Source organism: Narcine bancroftii, chromosome 3, assembly GCF_036971445.1.
Source record: "Narcine bancroftii isolate sNarBan1 chromosome 3, sNarBan1.hap1, whole genome shotgun sequence".
Taxonomy (NCBI): domain Eukaryota; kingdom Metazoa; phylum Chordata; class Chondrichthyes; order Torpediniformes; family Narcinidae; genus Narcine; species Narcine bancroftii.
The window spans coordinates 176,387,138-176,404,082 of NC_091471.1; the positions used below are offsets into that span (position 1 = coordinate 176,387,138).

Sequence of the window (16,945 nt, forward strand, 5' to 3'; positions counted from 1 at the left end):
TGGACTTTTACTGTATACATCTTAATATTATAATATTTTTAAAGTGTTTAACTTCTATTCTAACTTATATTTATGTAAGTATGCTCTCTGGTCCTGGAGAAACACTATCTTGTCTTTACCATGCGAGCATGGTATGAATGATAAATAAAGGTGACTTAACCAAAATTACATCTCATTATGGAAATAATTATATGATTCCTCTATCTTTTTGGCTTGCTAGCATATATGCTCTCCTAATAGGACAAAGAAACAGGCCAGATAAAGTTATAGCAATAACGACTGAATACATCCATAAATTTTGCTTTCAATGAAAGTTGGAAACTATTGCAATAACATAGCAACAATACTGCCACCTACTGGAAACAACTTGCAGAACTAATTTTCACATTCTCACTTTTAAAAATTTTTAAATTTAGTCATACATACAGCACAGTAACTGGCCCTTCTGGTCCACGAGCTCCTGCTGTTCAAATACCCTAATTCACCTACAACCCCTGTACATTTTGAAGGGTGGAAGGAAACTAGAACACAGAGGAAACCCACACAGACACAGGGAGCAAGTACAAACTCCTTACAGACAATGCCAGGTTTGAATCTGGGTTGCTAGTGATGTAATAATGTTGCGCTCACCGCTATGCTAACTGTGCCGCCCATGTTTCAACTACTTTATTTTTTTCTCTCATCAGTTATCTCCACTTCCTGACTTCTTGATGCTTCACTAAACTATGAATCTAATGGTAAAAATTGTCTCAAATATGGACTAAGACCATAAGGTGGATTTGGAACACAATCAAATCTCTTTGTTCACAATGCACCACCTCCATTTAATGGCTTAACATTTGGGGTTAATTGAAGATGTCACAATCTGCTTTGGAACAGAACCTCAGCACCCAGACTGTGTTCCTCAGAAAAGCTGATCGAGTTTGATCCGTTTCAAAACAAACAAGGCAAAATCCAACCATTTGCTAATAGATGGACTGCATAGTCAATTCACTACTGAAGATATTCAAGTCCCGAGACCCAGACCTATACAAGAAATCCAAGTATAATCTTTGCAAAGCTGTCAGCAAACTTCGAGGTAGTAAGGCTCAATTCCGAAGAGAAGACAGGTGCACGGTGACAATGACATGGCATGCTTGCAAAGGCATAGCAACTGCACAACTCCCCCTGATGAAGCTGATTCATTCTACATTCAATTTGAGCTGGTAGCTAGCGAGGCAACGACATCCACTTCAACAACTTAATCTGCTGCTGACATCACATCAGCTTTCTGGAGAGTGAACTCATGGAAAATAATTGCCTGGATGGAGCCCCTGGGCGTGTGCTTAAAGCCTGCACAGATTAGCAGGTGGGTGTATTCACAAATATCTTTCATTTTTCTCTGCAAACAAGATAGTTCTCACCTATTTCAAGATGGTGCCCAGTACAGAAGAAAAGCACAATAATGTGCCCAAATGATTATTGACCATCAACTCTAATATCTATCGTCATGAAATGCTTTGAGAGTCTAGTCACGTCTCACATATGAACATTATACTTATGTATAAAATGACAAACTCACACAACATCAACTCTAACCTCCAAGCTAGCTTTGACCCACTTCAATTTGCCTTCGTTAAACATATCCACAGGATGTACCATTTCCCTGAAGAATCAAATACCACTTCACTCTTGACACCATAGTTATAGCTGGATATCAAATAATGATGTGACGCAACACAGGAAGGAGATTGACAGCCCAGTGGCCTAATGCAAAATAACAACACCTCACTCAATATCATAGAACCAAAGAACACTACAACATAGGAACATACCCATCGGACAATCTAGTTTGTGCTGACTGTAAATTGTGCCTAGTTTCATGAGCCTGCACCCTGGTCCATAGCCTTCTATACCCCTCTCATTCATGTACCCATCCAAATTTTTCTCAAATGTCAAAATAAAGCATGCATTCAGCTTTTCAGCAAGCAGCTCATTCCACACTCTCACCACTCACTGCATGAAGTTCACCCTAATGTTCCCTTTAAACATTTCACCTTTAACCCATGTCCTCTAGTTCATGAAAATAACTTGCTTGCATTTACTCTATTTGTGCCCCTAATAATTTTGTCATCGTCATTGTGGCTAACCTCGAAGTCAACGATGATGGACTTCATTCCTATGGGCTCTCAAAAGGCTTGAGTCCATTCTTGGAAAGTGGTCCACCGAGCAAAGATGACTGTGTGTATTTGTTTAACGTGTATTTAATATTGCACTCCAAGAAGCACACGATACTTCACAAATCAATCAACTAATTCCAATGGCGTTCAAACGATTGGAGCCGATGGATTTATTACAGTCTTTGTCTGCCTTCACACCCATTGAGTTCGAAGTAACTTTGTCCGCCTGCTCCTCCATTGATCTCTTGGTTGGATTGTTCTTTGTCAGGGACTTCACCCTCAACTTTACTGCCATGGTGGCCCTACCAGGAGCATAGCTCCAAACAGCATCACTCTTGGGATCTCAGGACCACATCATTTTCTTCTCCACGACAAGCTAACAATCCATGGAAAAGACATAATTTTGTACATCTCCATGGAAATGCCCCTCATTCTCCAATGCTCCAGCAAAATAAAGTCCTGACCTGTTTAACCTTTCCCTGTAATCTAGTCTCTGCACTTTTTCCAATCTTACTGATACATGTATTTAGGTAACCTAAACAGCACACAACACTCTAAATTCAGCCAAACAAAGATCATAGACTTTAGAAGTGAGGGGGTGGTGGGGGGGGGGGGGGGGGGGGGGAAGGGTTTGGGAAGTAAAGGCCACTCTCTTGTCCACAACAATGTCATTGATGTGCTGATAGGAGATGGATTCAAATTCAGGGGAGTAAACTTTTCCAGTGACCTGGCTTGGAACAATCACGATGATGTAGCAGTCAAAAAATGGCATCAATGCTTCTTCTTCCTTGGACTAAGAAAGTTTGGATTGTCCACAATGTCCTTTCACAATTTCCACAGGAACAGCACCGAAATCATCCCAGATGAATGCATCACAGTATGGCATAGGAGCTACTCTGCTCAAAATTGAAAGAAGCTGTAGATGGAGGTGAATGCAGCTTGGAACGTGCAAAACCTCCTCGGCTCCATCAACTCCAGCTATTCCACCTGCTGCCTCAAAATGCAGCCAACGTACTGAGATTGCAATCTTGCTCTGGAAACGGTTATTTCTCCCTTATCCCATTGGGGCGAAGGTTCAAGAGTGAGAGAGATCATGTATCAACAGGCTTAATGCAGTTTCTTTCCTGCAGACAAGAAGCTCCTGAATGAATACAAGATTGACCTCATGCTGTGCTTGCAATGCACTAATTGAACTTCTCACTGAAACACTAAGCTCCTGGAGCTGGGAATGGTACAGTGAGGATTCACATAAATACATATGTGCACACATACACACGTGAGATGTTTGTGTACTCACGTGTATGCACATGTGTGCATGTGTATGTGCGGGTGCATAGACAGTGGCCTCGATATTTGGGACAAAGAAGCTTTATTTTCCCCTTTATTTGCCCTATACTCCAGAGTTTTAAATTTGTAATCAATTAATTCACATGTAATTAATGTTCACCTTCCAGATTTTATTCAAAGTTATTGTATATATTCTGGATGGACCATCTGGAAATTACAGCACTTTTTATACAGAGATATCCTCCTCTTTCCCTCCCCCCCACCCAACCTCACTCCCCGCTCCCCATTTAGCGGCAACATAATGTTTGGGACATTTAGCTTCACAGGTGTTTGTGAGTACTCGGGTATGTTTAATTACTTCATTGGTGCAGGTATAAGGAAGCTAGGCTTGCTTCTAAGCTTTTGATCACCTTTGGAGTATTTAGTTGCCATTTTTCAACATGAGGATCAGAGTTATTCCAAAGAAAATCAAAGAAGCCATTATAAGGCTGAAAAACAAGAACAGTAAGAGACATCACCCAAACTTTAGAATTACCAAAATCAACTGTTTGCAACATCATTAAGAAGAAAGAGTTTACTGGTGAGCACAAGTCACAAAGGGTCTGATATTCCAAGGAAAACCTCCATTATTGATGACAGAATTCTCATCATAATAAAGAAAAATCCCTAAACTGCTGTTCAACAGATCAGAAACAGTCTTCAGAAGGTCGGTGTGGATGTGTCAATGACCACGGTCTGCAGAAGACTTAATGAACATAAATACAGAGGCTACATTTCAAGATGACAACCACTAATTAGCTTCAGAAGCAGGATGGCCAGATTACAGTTTTCAAGAAGTATTTTAAAGAGCCTGCACAATTCTGGAAATGGGTCTTGTGGACAGATGAGACCAAAATTAACCTGTATTAAAGTGATGGCAAGAGCAAAGAGTGGAGGCATAAAGGACTTGCCCAAGATCCAAAGCATACCACCTCATCGGTGAAACGTGGTGGGGGTCTTATGGACTGGACATGTGTGGTACTGGCGCACTTATCTTCAGTGAAGATGTAACTGCTGATACCAGTCGCAAAATGAATTCTGAGGTGTATAGAAAAATCTTATCTGCTCAAGTTCAAGCAAATGCCTCCAAGCTTTTTGGATGGCACTTTATCCTACAGCAAGGCAATGATTTCAAATATACTGCTAAAATCAGTCACTTGATCTAAATACAATTAAGCATGCATTCCATAAACTGAAGAGAAAACTTGAGACAAGCCCCTGAAACAATCAGGAGCTGAAGATGACTACAGTGGAGGTCTGGCAGAACATCACCAGAGAAGATAACCAGCAGCTGGTGATGTCTATAGACTTCAAGCAGTCATTGCATGCAAGGGATATGTAACAAAGTACTAAACATGACCACTTTACCATGTCCCAAATATTATGGGGCCCTGAAATGAAGGGACAATGTATAAAAATTGTTGTCATTTCTACATGGTCAAACCGGGGGGAAGAGTGTGACGGGGGGGGGGGGGGGGGGGGGGGTAAGAAAGAGTCTGCGTGCGCGAGACTCTGCATGCGCGCACATACAACAGCTTTTTTATGATGGGCATTCTTGGCAGACTTGCTGACGATTAGAAATAATTGGCAGAAAAAAAAATAGTAAACAGTTTTACAGATGTCACTAAGTTAATTAACTTAGTGGCAGAGGTCGACAGCATCGAGTCCACGCTGCTGAAGATCCAGCTGCGCTGGATGGGTCACGTCTCCAGAATGGAGGACCATCGCCTTCCCAAGATCGTGTTATATGGCGAGCTCTCCACTGGCCACCGTGACAGAGGTGCACCAAAGAAAAGGTACAAGGACTGCCTAAAGAAATCTCTTGGTGCCTGCCACATTGACCACCGCCAGTGGGCTGATATCGCCTCAAACCGTGCATCTTGGCGCCTCACAGTTTGGCGGGCAGCAACCTCCTTTGAAGAAGACCGCAGAGCCCACCTCACTGACAAAAGGCAAAGGAGGAAAAACCCAACACCCAACCCCAACCCACCAATTTTCCCCTGCAGCCGCTGCAACCGTGTCTGCCTGTCCCGCATCGGACTTGCCAGCCACAAACGAGCCTGCAGCTGACGTGGACTTTTACCCCCTCCATAAATCTTCGTCCGCGAAGCCAAGCCAAAGAAAGATAAATGGTCGAAACTTTTTCTCAGGAAGTTTTTTTTAAAATGGCACATTGAGCCACATCAGCCAGTAGTTTAGCTTCTCAATTGTTCTTGGAATCTCTTGGAAATTAGCACAACTCCCTTTATAATTAACCCTTACACAAATGATGATGAAGTGTACAAATAGGTCTCCCCAAGGCAGAGGTGAAGGCTTTAGAAATAGAATTTTGTGAAATATACCACCTAAACAATATGACAAGCATAAATAAGATATACATACATTGCTCATCTGCACAGATATTGGAGATCAACAAAATTCACAGTTAGCAGCCATTATAGACTGTACTATGGTTGGCAACTGGAACTAAGCATCCAAGAGAAACATCACTATAGTTGAAGGTTCCATTGATCTAAAGCTCAAGGGACTTTCATCCAATCCACTTCTGCCCATTAGGGTGAGGTTACATAATGTTCAAAATATTGCCAGACTGAGACACAAATTTACTCAGCAAATTGGGTAGGAGGTTGGTGCTACATTTTGCTGCAGCCTCACGGCTCCAAGGATCCTGGTTTATTTCTAACCTCCGGAGTTGTGTGCGCAGAGTTTGCATGTTCCCCCTTGCCTGCCTTTGTTTTTATTCAGTTCTCCAATTTCTTCACACATCCCCAAGATAAATTGCAAATTATCCCTTTTTGGCGAAAGTATCAAAGGTATGTTGATGGAATCTGTACAAAACAGTACATTGAAAGGGTACAGATAAATAAAGAGAGTAGCAATGAAATTGCTCTGCTTAAAGCTGGAATAGACCTAATGGGCAGAATGGCCTTCTTTGGTTGTTGAAGTGAGTATGCAAACCTCAATCAACACTTACCTTGATGGTGTTTGACTGATTCTTTGACTATTCTATAAGGTAAGATTCAGTTAAACCATAGAATCCTAGAACATTACAGCATAGAAATTGGCCCCTTTGGCCATTCTAGTCTGTGCCAAACAATTTTTTTTTGCCTTGTGACAGAATTGTGTTATATTAATCTTTAACAAAATTATATATATTTCTTACAAAAGCTTTGTGGGTAGACACGTACACAGACGGACACAATTACACACAGAAAGAATCCATTTTTGGAGATTATAGTGTCTGGGAAACAGAGCAATATAAATCAGAATTTAATGGTTCATTCAATTGCTGGGACAGTAGTGTTTGTTAAGGAGATCCACCTGTGTACACAAAGAGTAATTTTGATCAGTGGCCAGTAGAGAGAGAGGAGTTATTTTCTTTTGAAATGTAATTCTGAAGTGGTTTGAAGAAACTTCAGACAGCAGTGAGGTCATGTCATGTGATTAAAGACATCAAGGAGACATCTTTAATATTGCACAAAGAAACATCTGAGGTGAGAAATACACTAGTCTCTAGGGAAGGAGGCACTCTTTACAATGGGAGATACACAAAGTCATTGGTAAAGAAGAGCCACTTCAATTGTCTCTTTGAAAAGAGGAAGGTTTCACCATGTCCATTTTTACATGGACACTTCTTGTAACACTTGCTAGGGTTTGTGAAATCATCGTGGAAGAAAACACAAGTTCTGAAACCTCCAAGCAAGAGAGGGAAATAATTCGTATGAAGAAACAATTCTCTGAAAACAATTCAACAACAATTTCGTGAGTTTGAGGACTTTTGAACAGTAGTAAAGACTTTGTGCTTCAACACAAAATCATTCTGAGACTAAACTTTAAAATAATCTCTTCAGAATTATGCCTAAACTATAATAGTTCGGGTTTTGCCACACACACACTTGGGGTTAAGGGGGTTAAGTTAGAGTTAAGTTTAGAGTTAAGTAAGAAGTGTAATGTTATTAATAGTTATTAACAAAAATTAATGTTTTGAAGACACCTTGTCTTGGTGAATTTCTATTGCTGCTGGTCTAGGTTGTAATAGCCTAGTCCCACTGACCTGCACCTAGTCCAAGCTGGCAGCTCATTCCACACTCCCACTCTCTGTGAAGAAGTTCCCCCTCATGTTTCCCCTAAACCATTCCCCTTCCCCCTTTAACAGACAAAATCTAGTTTGAATCTCATCTACCCTCAGTGGAAAGAGCTTATCTACATTTACTCTGTCTATCCCCCTCTTAATTTTAAATTCCCTGATCAAATTTCCTCTCATTCTTCTATGCTCCAGGAAATGAAGTCCTAATGTGTTTAACCTTTCCCTGTAACTCATTTCCTGAAGCCCAGGCAACATCCTGGTAAATCTTCTCTGCACTCTTTTGATCTTATTGATATCTTTCCTGTAGTTATGTGACCAAAACTACACACAACACTCCAAATTTGGCCTCACAAATGTTTTACACAACTTTACCATAACATGATGATTCCTAACTTAGTACTTCGATTTCTGAAGGCCAATGTGCCAAAAGCTCTCTTTACAAGCCAATCCACCTGTGAAGCCACTTTCAGGGAATTATGTATCTAACTATGGAATCCCCTAGCAATGCAGCTCATCTCTTCTCCTCCCTTCCCTTCTTAACCACAGTACCAGACTCTGTCCCAGAGACTTGATCGCCGCAACTTGTACCTGGTAGATAATTTCTCCCCCCACCCCCCCCAACAGTATCCAAAATGGTATACTTGTTATTGAGGGGAGTGGCCACAGTAGTGCCCTGCACTACCTGTCTGTTCCATTCCCTCTCCTGACTGTCACCCATCTACCCTCCTCCTGCCTCCTAGGTAAGATAGAGTCCCTGTAACTCATGTCTATCAAACCCTTGTTTCCCGAATGATCCAGAGTTCAACCAACTCCAGCTCTAATTCCTTAACTCACCTTGTCAGGAGCTGCAGCTGTATGCACTTCTCACACATGAAGTCATTAGGGATACTGCTGGCTTCCCTAATGACCCACATTCTGCAAGAGGAGCATTCCCCTGTCGTGCCTGCCATTCCCACTGTTTATGACTGGAGGAAAAAAATTATATCTGAAACATGCCCTTACCTGTGCCTACTTTGCTGAATCCTTTTTGTTTCTTGAATAGGGTGGCCCTTTCTTATTTCAACACCTGAACCACCACTTCAGCCTCTTCTACCAAAGCCCCTTGAGCCAAAGCCTTGCCACTCTGACCCAGGCCACTCCGACAATAACTGCTCCACTACACAGGCTCTCATTTTTATTATGATGTATGGGTCACCTGACCTCTATTACCCTTCAACTGTTGAACTCAATTGCCAATCAATAGATAAATGAAATATACTGGAAACATTAAACAGATCAGGCAGCAGTTATAGATAGAGGAAGAGAATTAATGTTTGAGGTTGAGGAACGTCCAACAGAATGAAGAAACAAGTTTGTTTTACATTGCATAGATCAACTTGATGGTGCAGATGTGAAGAGAATGCTTCCTCTTGGAGGAGAATCTCAAACAAGGCCTTTCAGTTTAAAAATAAGGGAACATCCATTTAAGATAGAGACGAGATCCATCTTTTTCCTCTGAAAGGTCTAAAGTCTATGACATACTCTTCCTCAAGGGCCAATGGAAGCAGAATCCATATAACCATATAACCACTTACAGCATAGAACAGGCCAGTTCGGCCTTACTAGTCCATGCCGTAACAAATTCCCACCCTCCTAGTCCCACTGACCAGCACCCGGTCCATACCCCTCCAGTCCTCTCCTCTCCATGTATCTATCCAGTCTATCCTTAAATGTAACCAATGATCCCGCCTCAACCACGTCTGCCGGAAGCTCATTCCATATCCCTACCACCCTTTGCGTAAAGAAATTTCCCCTCATGTTCCCCTTATAATTCTCCCCCTTCAACCTTAAACCATGCCCTCTAGTTTAAATCTCCCCCACTCTTAATTGAAAAAGCCTATCCACATTTACTCTGTCTGTCCCTTTTAAAATCTTACACACCTCTATTAAGTCCCCCCTCAATCTTCTACGCTCCAGAGAAAAAAGCCCTAGTCTGCACAACCTTTCCCTGTAACTCAAACCTTGAAATCCTGTCAACATTCTCGTGAACCTTCTCTGCACTCTCTCTATTTTGTTTATATCTTTCCTATAATTTGGTGACCAAAACTGTACACAGTACTCCAAATTTGGCCTCACCAATGCTTTGTACAATTTCATCATAACCTCCCTACTCTTGAATTCAATACTCCGATTTATGAAGGCCAACATTCCAAATGCCTTCTTCACCACACCATCTACCTGAGTATCAGCCTTGAGGGTACTATTTTTCCGTAACTCCTAAATCCCTTTGTTGCTCTGCACATCTCAATAGCCTACCATTTAATGCATATGACCTATTTTGATTTGCCTTCCAAAATGTAACACCTCACACTTATCTGTATTAAATTCCATCAGCCAATTCTCAGCCCACACCTCCAACCTTCCTAAATCACCTTTTAATCTACAGTAATTTTCCTCACTGTCCACAACACCACAAATCTTTGTGTCATCCGCAAACTTGCTTATCCAACTCTCCACCCCTACTTCCAGATCGTTAAAATATATAACAAACAATAGTGGACCCAGGACCGATCCCTGAGGAACTCCACTAGTCACCGGCCTCCAATTGGACAAACAATTTTCTACCACTACTCTCTGACACCTCCCATCCAACCATTGCTGAATCCATTTCACTACCTCCTTATTTATACCTAATGCCTCCACCTTTTTTCCTAACCTCTTGTGGGGAACTTTGTCAAAAGCTTTACTAAAGTCTAAATAGACAACATCCACAGCTTTCCCTTCATCAACCTTTTTTGTAACCCCCTCGAAGAACTCAATCAGGTTTGTCAAGCATGATCTACACCTGACAAAACCATGCTGATTACTCCCTATCAATCCCTGTACCTCCAAATATTTGTAAATACCATCCCTCAGAACACTTTCCATCAACTTGCCCACCACAGACGTCAGACTCCCTATAATTTCCAGGTTTACATTTGGACCCTTTCTTAAACAGCGGAACCACATGCGCAACCCTCCAATCCTTTGGCACTACCCCCGTGGCCAGTGACATCCTAAATATCTCTGTTAATGGCCCCACTATCTATTCACAAGCCTCCCTGAGTGTCCTTGGGAATATTTTGTCCGGTCCTGGAGATTTATCCACCTTTATCTTTTTCAACACAGCCATCACTACCTCCTCAGTTATCCTTATATGCTTCATGACCTCCCCACTATTTTTCTTTACTTCAACTGGTTCAATTTTTTTTCCCTAGTGAATACCGAGGCAAAGAAATCATTCAAAATTTCCCCCATTTCCTCTGACTTCTCATTCAGCCTACCCTCGTTATCTACAAGGGGTCCAATTTTATCCCTCACTAATCTTTTACTTTTAATGTACCTATAGAAACCCTTTGGATTTATTTTTACTCTGTCTGCCTAAGCCTCTTCGTGCCTTTTTTTGGCCTTTCTAATTTCTTTCTTAAGATTCCTTCTACACTCCTTGTAGTCCTCCTTCAAATTCTCAGCTCCCTGCTCTTAATACCTCTTGTACACCTCCCTTTTTCTCCTAACCAAATTTCCAATATTCTTCGAAAACCAAGCCTCCCTATGACTTCCAGCCTTTCCTTTGATCCTCACTGGGACATATCTGCTCTGTACCCTCAAAATTTCTTTTTTGAATATCCTCCATTTTTCATTTACATCCTTACCTGAAAATATCCTGTCCCACTCAATACTCCCCAAATCCCTTATTCCTTCGAAATTTGCTCTTCTCCAATCCAGAACCTCAACTTTAGGCCCCTCTTTGCTCTTCCCTAAAACTAACCGAAAACTAACAGAGTTATGATCACTAGACCCAAGTTGTTCTCCAACATTAATGTCCCATACCTGACCAAGCTCGTTCCCTAACAGGAGATCCAGTATTACACAGTCCCGAGTCGGTTCTTCTACTAATTGATTTAGAAAACAATCTTGAACACATTTAACAAACTCTAGCCCATCCAGCCCTCTAACTGTGTGGGTATCCCAATCAATGTGAGGGAAGTTAAAATCTCCCATGATCGCTACCTTATGATTCTCACACATACACGTTATCTCCCTACAAATTTGTTCCTCTAATTCTCTTGGCCCATTTGGAGGTCTGTAATACACCCCCTATTAGCACCCTCATGTCTCCTTCACCCCTCAATTCCACCCAAACAGCCTTACGTACTTTGAATGTAAGAGGTAAATAAATATTTGATAAACAAGTTGGTGAAAAGCTATCATGGCTGTTCGGGAATGTGGACATGATTTTCCAATCAGATCAGCCTTAAACTGGTTTAAGGGCTGAGTTTGTTATTTGAGAGTTGATAAGGTGAACTCAAATATTTACCATAATGAGTAATTTAAGCCTATGATGTGTTTTGACTGCCATACCTAAGAGTAGGCAAGACTTCTACTGGAGTGAATCAGAGGAAAGCATCTGACCCAGATGTGCTCACCAACTTACCAATGTATTCACAGATACCTTCAATATCTCACTATAGCACCTATTTCAAACAGACGTCAACCACATACTGATGCCCAAGAAGAGTGAGGTAACCCGCCTTAAGGACTATCAACTGTGATGAAGTGTTTTAAAAGGCTAGTGATGAACCATACCAGCTCCTGCCTGAGTGGTGACATGGCTACATTCCAAGTCTACAGTGGATGACATCCCACCGCTCCACACAAAACCCTGGAACACCTGGACAGCAAGGATGCTCTTTATCAACTACAGTTCAGCATTTTACACCATCATCCCCTTAAAACTGATTACTCCACTGTGTAATTGGATCAAGGATCCAATCTACAAATTTGCCGATGATACCACGGTAGTGGGTTGTATAAAGGAAGGGGATGAGTCAGCACACAGGATAGAGATTGAAAACTTAGCTGATTGGTGCACCAATAACAACAACAACCTTGCACTCATTGTCACCAAAACTAAGGAGTTGATGGTGACTTCAGGAAAGGAAGGCCAGAGGTAGACAATCCAGTGATCATTGGGGGAAATCAAAGGTGAAGAGGGTGAGCAATTTTAAGTCATTGGGAGTCACCATCTCAGAGGATATTTCCTGGACCCAACACATCAATGGCATAGAGAAGAAAGCATGTCAGCATCTTTACTTCCTCAGGATTTGTGATGGTTTAGTATGACACAAGAAACCCTGGCAAATTTCTACAGAGGTGTGGTGAAAAGTGTACTGACCAGCTGCATCATGGTCTGGTATGGTGACACCAGTACCCCTGAGCATAAAGCTGTCCAAAAGGTAGTGGACACAGCCCAGGGACATCACAGGCAAAACCCTCTCCACTATTGAGTACATCAACAGGGAATGCTGCTGTCAGAGAGCAGCAGCAATCAAAGACCCACATCTCCATGTACATGCTCTGTTCTCGCTGCTGCCATCAGGAAAGAGGTATAGGTTCTACAAGACCCGCACTGCCAGGTTCAGGAACAGCTGCTACCCTCCACCATCAGATTCCTCAACAACAAACTCAATCAGGGACTCATTTAAGGTCTCTTACTTGTACACTTCATTGATTTTCTTTTTGTTCTCTGTATTGCACAGTCCATTTGTTTACATTTGCTATCAGTTTACAGTTCTTTGTTTACATGCTTACACTCTGTACATTTTTTTTACACTAACAATTAGTGGTAATTCTGCCACTCCTGCAGGTAAAAACAATCTCAGGATTGTACATGATGTCATGTATGCACTCTGACAATAACTTTGAAATCTGGTTCCTTTCTGAGGAGCTAAATGAGACGAGTGAAGGATTAATCTATTCAGTGGTATTTATGAGATTGAATACAAAATTCAACATTCTTACAATAGCCATGAATCTGTTGAATCTCTTTCCTCCCAAAGGACTTAATATTGTTCTATTTTAGATTATTTAACTCCTTAGAATAAATGGACCATAGTCAAAATTGGTAGCTGCAGAGAATGTTCTAAAACACAATAGTACATTAAGGGAGTTATTTGTGATCATTTAATACTTCTAAATGATCAATTCTATTACCCAATAAATCACCGCACTAGTAAAGACAGAAAGTGCAACTAATAGAAAAATTGCAACTGCAAAGACACAATTCAACACTTAAAATTCCCTAATGGTTTCCTGTGCCTTGATCAATCAGTTATATTGATTTTCCACAGAAACTAGCACAAATATATCTACTCCAGCATAAAATATTGCAGCAATGCTTTGCACTCCTCCTCAACTTATGAGTGACTGAAGACCAGAGCAAGTGATGATGTAAGTTTAAGGCAGTTACATTTCAGTCCAAAGTAGCATTCAGGATCTGCCACAGCTCCTTCACATAATGTACCCCTGTGCCCTCTGATCCCAAAGTGCTGGCTTGCAATTCTCTGCTGAGTTCTGTGTACTTTAAGCTTGTATTTTTTTTAAGAAAGGAAACACCAACTTTTTACAATCTTCGCCTGGTTAAATTGGAAGGTGGGCCAAGGTTTGGCAAATTAAATGCAAGTGTGAGGTGTTGCAATTTGGTAAGTCAAATTGGGGCAGGACTTGTATGGTAGATGCTAAGACACCAGTAAGTGTTGTTGAATAGAGACTCAAGGATACAGGTGCACATTTCCTTGAAAGTGGCAATTCAGGTGGGCAAGGAGGTGAAAAAGACATTGGGCCTTCACTGGGCAGGTCATGAGGTTCAAAAATTGAGACCTCACAGTTCAGCTGTGCAAGCCATTGGTGACACCACATTGAGAGTACTATGTGCATTTCTGGTCGTCCAATATAGGAAGGGCATCAACTAGTTGGAAAGAGTGCAGAGGAGGTTCACCAGGGTGCAGCCAGAATTGGACGGCTCGAGTGTAGGGAGAAGTTTGATAGGCTGGGACTTAATTTCTTGTAGAGAAGGAGGCTCAGGGGTGACAGAGTTTTATAAAATCAAGAGGGGTATGGATAATGTAAACGCTCACAGTCTTTCTTTCCCAGGGTAGATGATTCTAGAACTCAAGGCATAGATATAAAGTAAGGGGGAAAAGATTCAAGAGGGACAGAAGAGGAAACTTTTTCACAGAGAGTGGTCCATACCTGCAACGAGCTATGAGAGGAAAGTGTAAAAGCAGGGACAATAACAAAATTCAAGATACATTTGATTAGAGTTATGGATAGGAAGGATTTAGAAGGATATGAACCAAATGCAGGTAAAAATGGGACTAGCCCAGAATGCCAACTTGGTCAGCATGGATGACTCTATGTCTGTATGGTTCTATCTGCTTTCAATACTAACTTACTGCAATATTCTAAAAGGTACTTTCATTGGCTTTTCCCATTAAAACAAAGGTGAAGAACTTCAACAAAAGTAGTTAGGTGACAATATCCGATCTCCTGCAGTTCTTTGCCAGAAACCACTGAAGAATGGCTGCTTACATATAACCAGTCCAGGATTTACTAAGATCAAGAGACAGGAAGAATCCCACAAAGAAAAAAAACAGCATGAAGGTTAAACTAAAAAAGTGATGTGTTCAAGAACTATACATTGATCAATAGTCTCTGGCACTTTAAGATCTTCAAAACTATAGTCAAGAGGATGAAGTGAAATAATTATTTAAAATATAATTGAGTCATTGGGTCAGAAGAACAGAAATAGGTCCTTTGGCCTGTCCTATCCATTCTGATTATCAGTACCTATGATTATCAGTACTATTACCATTGACTAGTGCTTGGTCCATAGCTTGGTCCAACTATGTGTTAGTGAGTACTCTTCTGGATACTTAAATTTAATGAGAGAGCCAGACTCAACAAGACTTTGTGCAACAGATTCAATCCAAAAAGATTGCCTAAAACCTCTTAGACCTTATCTTATACCGACACCCTGTGTCTGCTCTGGGCAAATGTTTTCTACAACCTAACTTAACTGAATCCTTCATAATTTTGTATACCTCTTGTAAGGGATCTGTGTTAATATTAATCTTTGGTTTAATGTTAAAACTACATTTTAGCTAGATATTAGTTTGGAAGGACAGGGCTCATTTATATTCTAGAGACGTGGTTCTTTGCAACTGTTAGCTGACTTCAGTACAAAAACAACACATTAGTATTTTAAACACAGTTGGTTTTTTGAGATGGAAGACTGAAGCCAGTTTGAGATGAAAATGGATGCTGATTGAAGTTGGAGTCAGAAGATGAAAGGATTTATGGTGGTTTTTGAGATACTGAAAACAATAGGTGTTATTTCAGAAGCACCCTTATAAACATACGGCCATATTAGCTCTGAGGAGAGCAGAACTCAGTCATAAGTGGACTTAAATGCATTTTAGCACATCCATGTCAAATGACCTTATAAACTTCAAAGACAGAAATTATGCCATATACCATGTAACATGAGAGATTTGCAAGAAATATATTATCAAAATGGGAGACAAAGAGGTCAGTTTAAGGAAACTCAATGTTCTGTTCAATTGCAGAACTGACCAGCAGTATTTTTTCCTGAAAAAGGGGAAAAGTTGCTAGGTGTTACTCCTAATATGGAGGGCACAGAATAAGTAGATTTCAAAAGAGAAGCCTATTTCTGACTTCTCTTTAAAATAAAGAGGATAGTTTCAATGTTCGGATAACAGATTCCAAAGTCTTCATTCAAAAGAAAATTTTATCTACCAGAAAGACAAGAATTGTATTATCCTATCCATAGGAGATACATTTGTGGCCCAGCCTGGCTAAAAAGTAAGTATTCTGCATGGAGGTAAACAAAAAAGTCTACAGATTCTGGGGTTGAATGCAATACACTAGTCATTCTAAATGGGGGCCGCAGCACATTTAAGTGGGGGTGTGCATGGACTGAAATCCTTAATAAGCGGGGCCCGAAGTGTATAGGGGGGGATGGAAACCGAACAGATTACACATTGTTTGGGGAAGGAAATGATTTTTCTGCTAGGCTTTGCTGTATAGTTACCAAGCAATGCAAGATTTTTCAAGGTTTGAGGAATTTGGAGGCAGCCTGGAATGACTTAGATAAATGGGGGAAATTAACAATGTTTTCAGAGTATTCCTTGCTTCAACACGATTATGTTTGACTGACATAAAACTGGCTATGAATTGCCTTCCACATGGTTTTCCTATTTTGTTCTATCACCTTTAATTCCAGAAAGTAAGTGTGCAGGCTAAAAGTTTTGCTATCTACTTCTCACATCCACAAGTATCCTCATTTTGCTGTGAATCTTCATGATTGGTAGTGAATGTATGTCTCCTTCTGATAGCTTTTATGGAAGAAGTTATGTTCTGTCATTATTTTCCATATTAGTGCTGATTTCTGAGCTTCAGAAGTGCTTTCATTTTGTTTAATTTTTGTTACTTTCAGAAATGATTTCCTTGGCAAAAAAAAGCAGTATTCAGTACTTATGATATGGTTTCATTA

The 16,945-nt window shown here is 40.8% G+C and overlaps 1 protein-coding gene and 1 long non-coding RNA gene across 8 annotated transcripts in view; one reads left to right on the forward strand and one right to left on the reverse strand.

Moving 5' to 3' along the window:
- LOC138757881 (limbin-like) overlaps positions 1–16,945 on the reverse strand; it is a 169,849-nt gene that overhangs the window by 61,972 nt on the left and 90,932 nt on the right. The window lies entirely within an intron of this gene.
- LOC138757883 (uncharacterized) overlaps positions 1–16,945 on the forward strand; it is a 59,858-nt gene that overhangs the window by 26,182 nt on the left and 16,731 nt on the right. The window contains exon 2 of the long non-coding RNA XR_011353943.1: positions 687–1,348. This is a non-coding gene — a long non-coding RNA (uncharacterized lncRNA). The remainder of the gene's footprint in view (positions 1–686; positions 1,349–16,945) is intronic.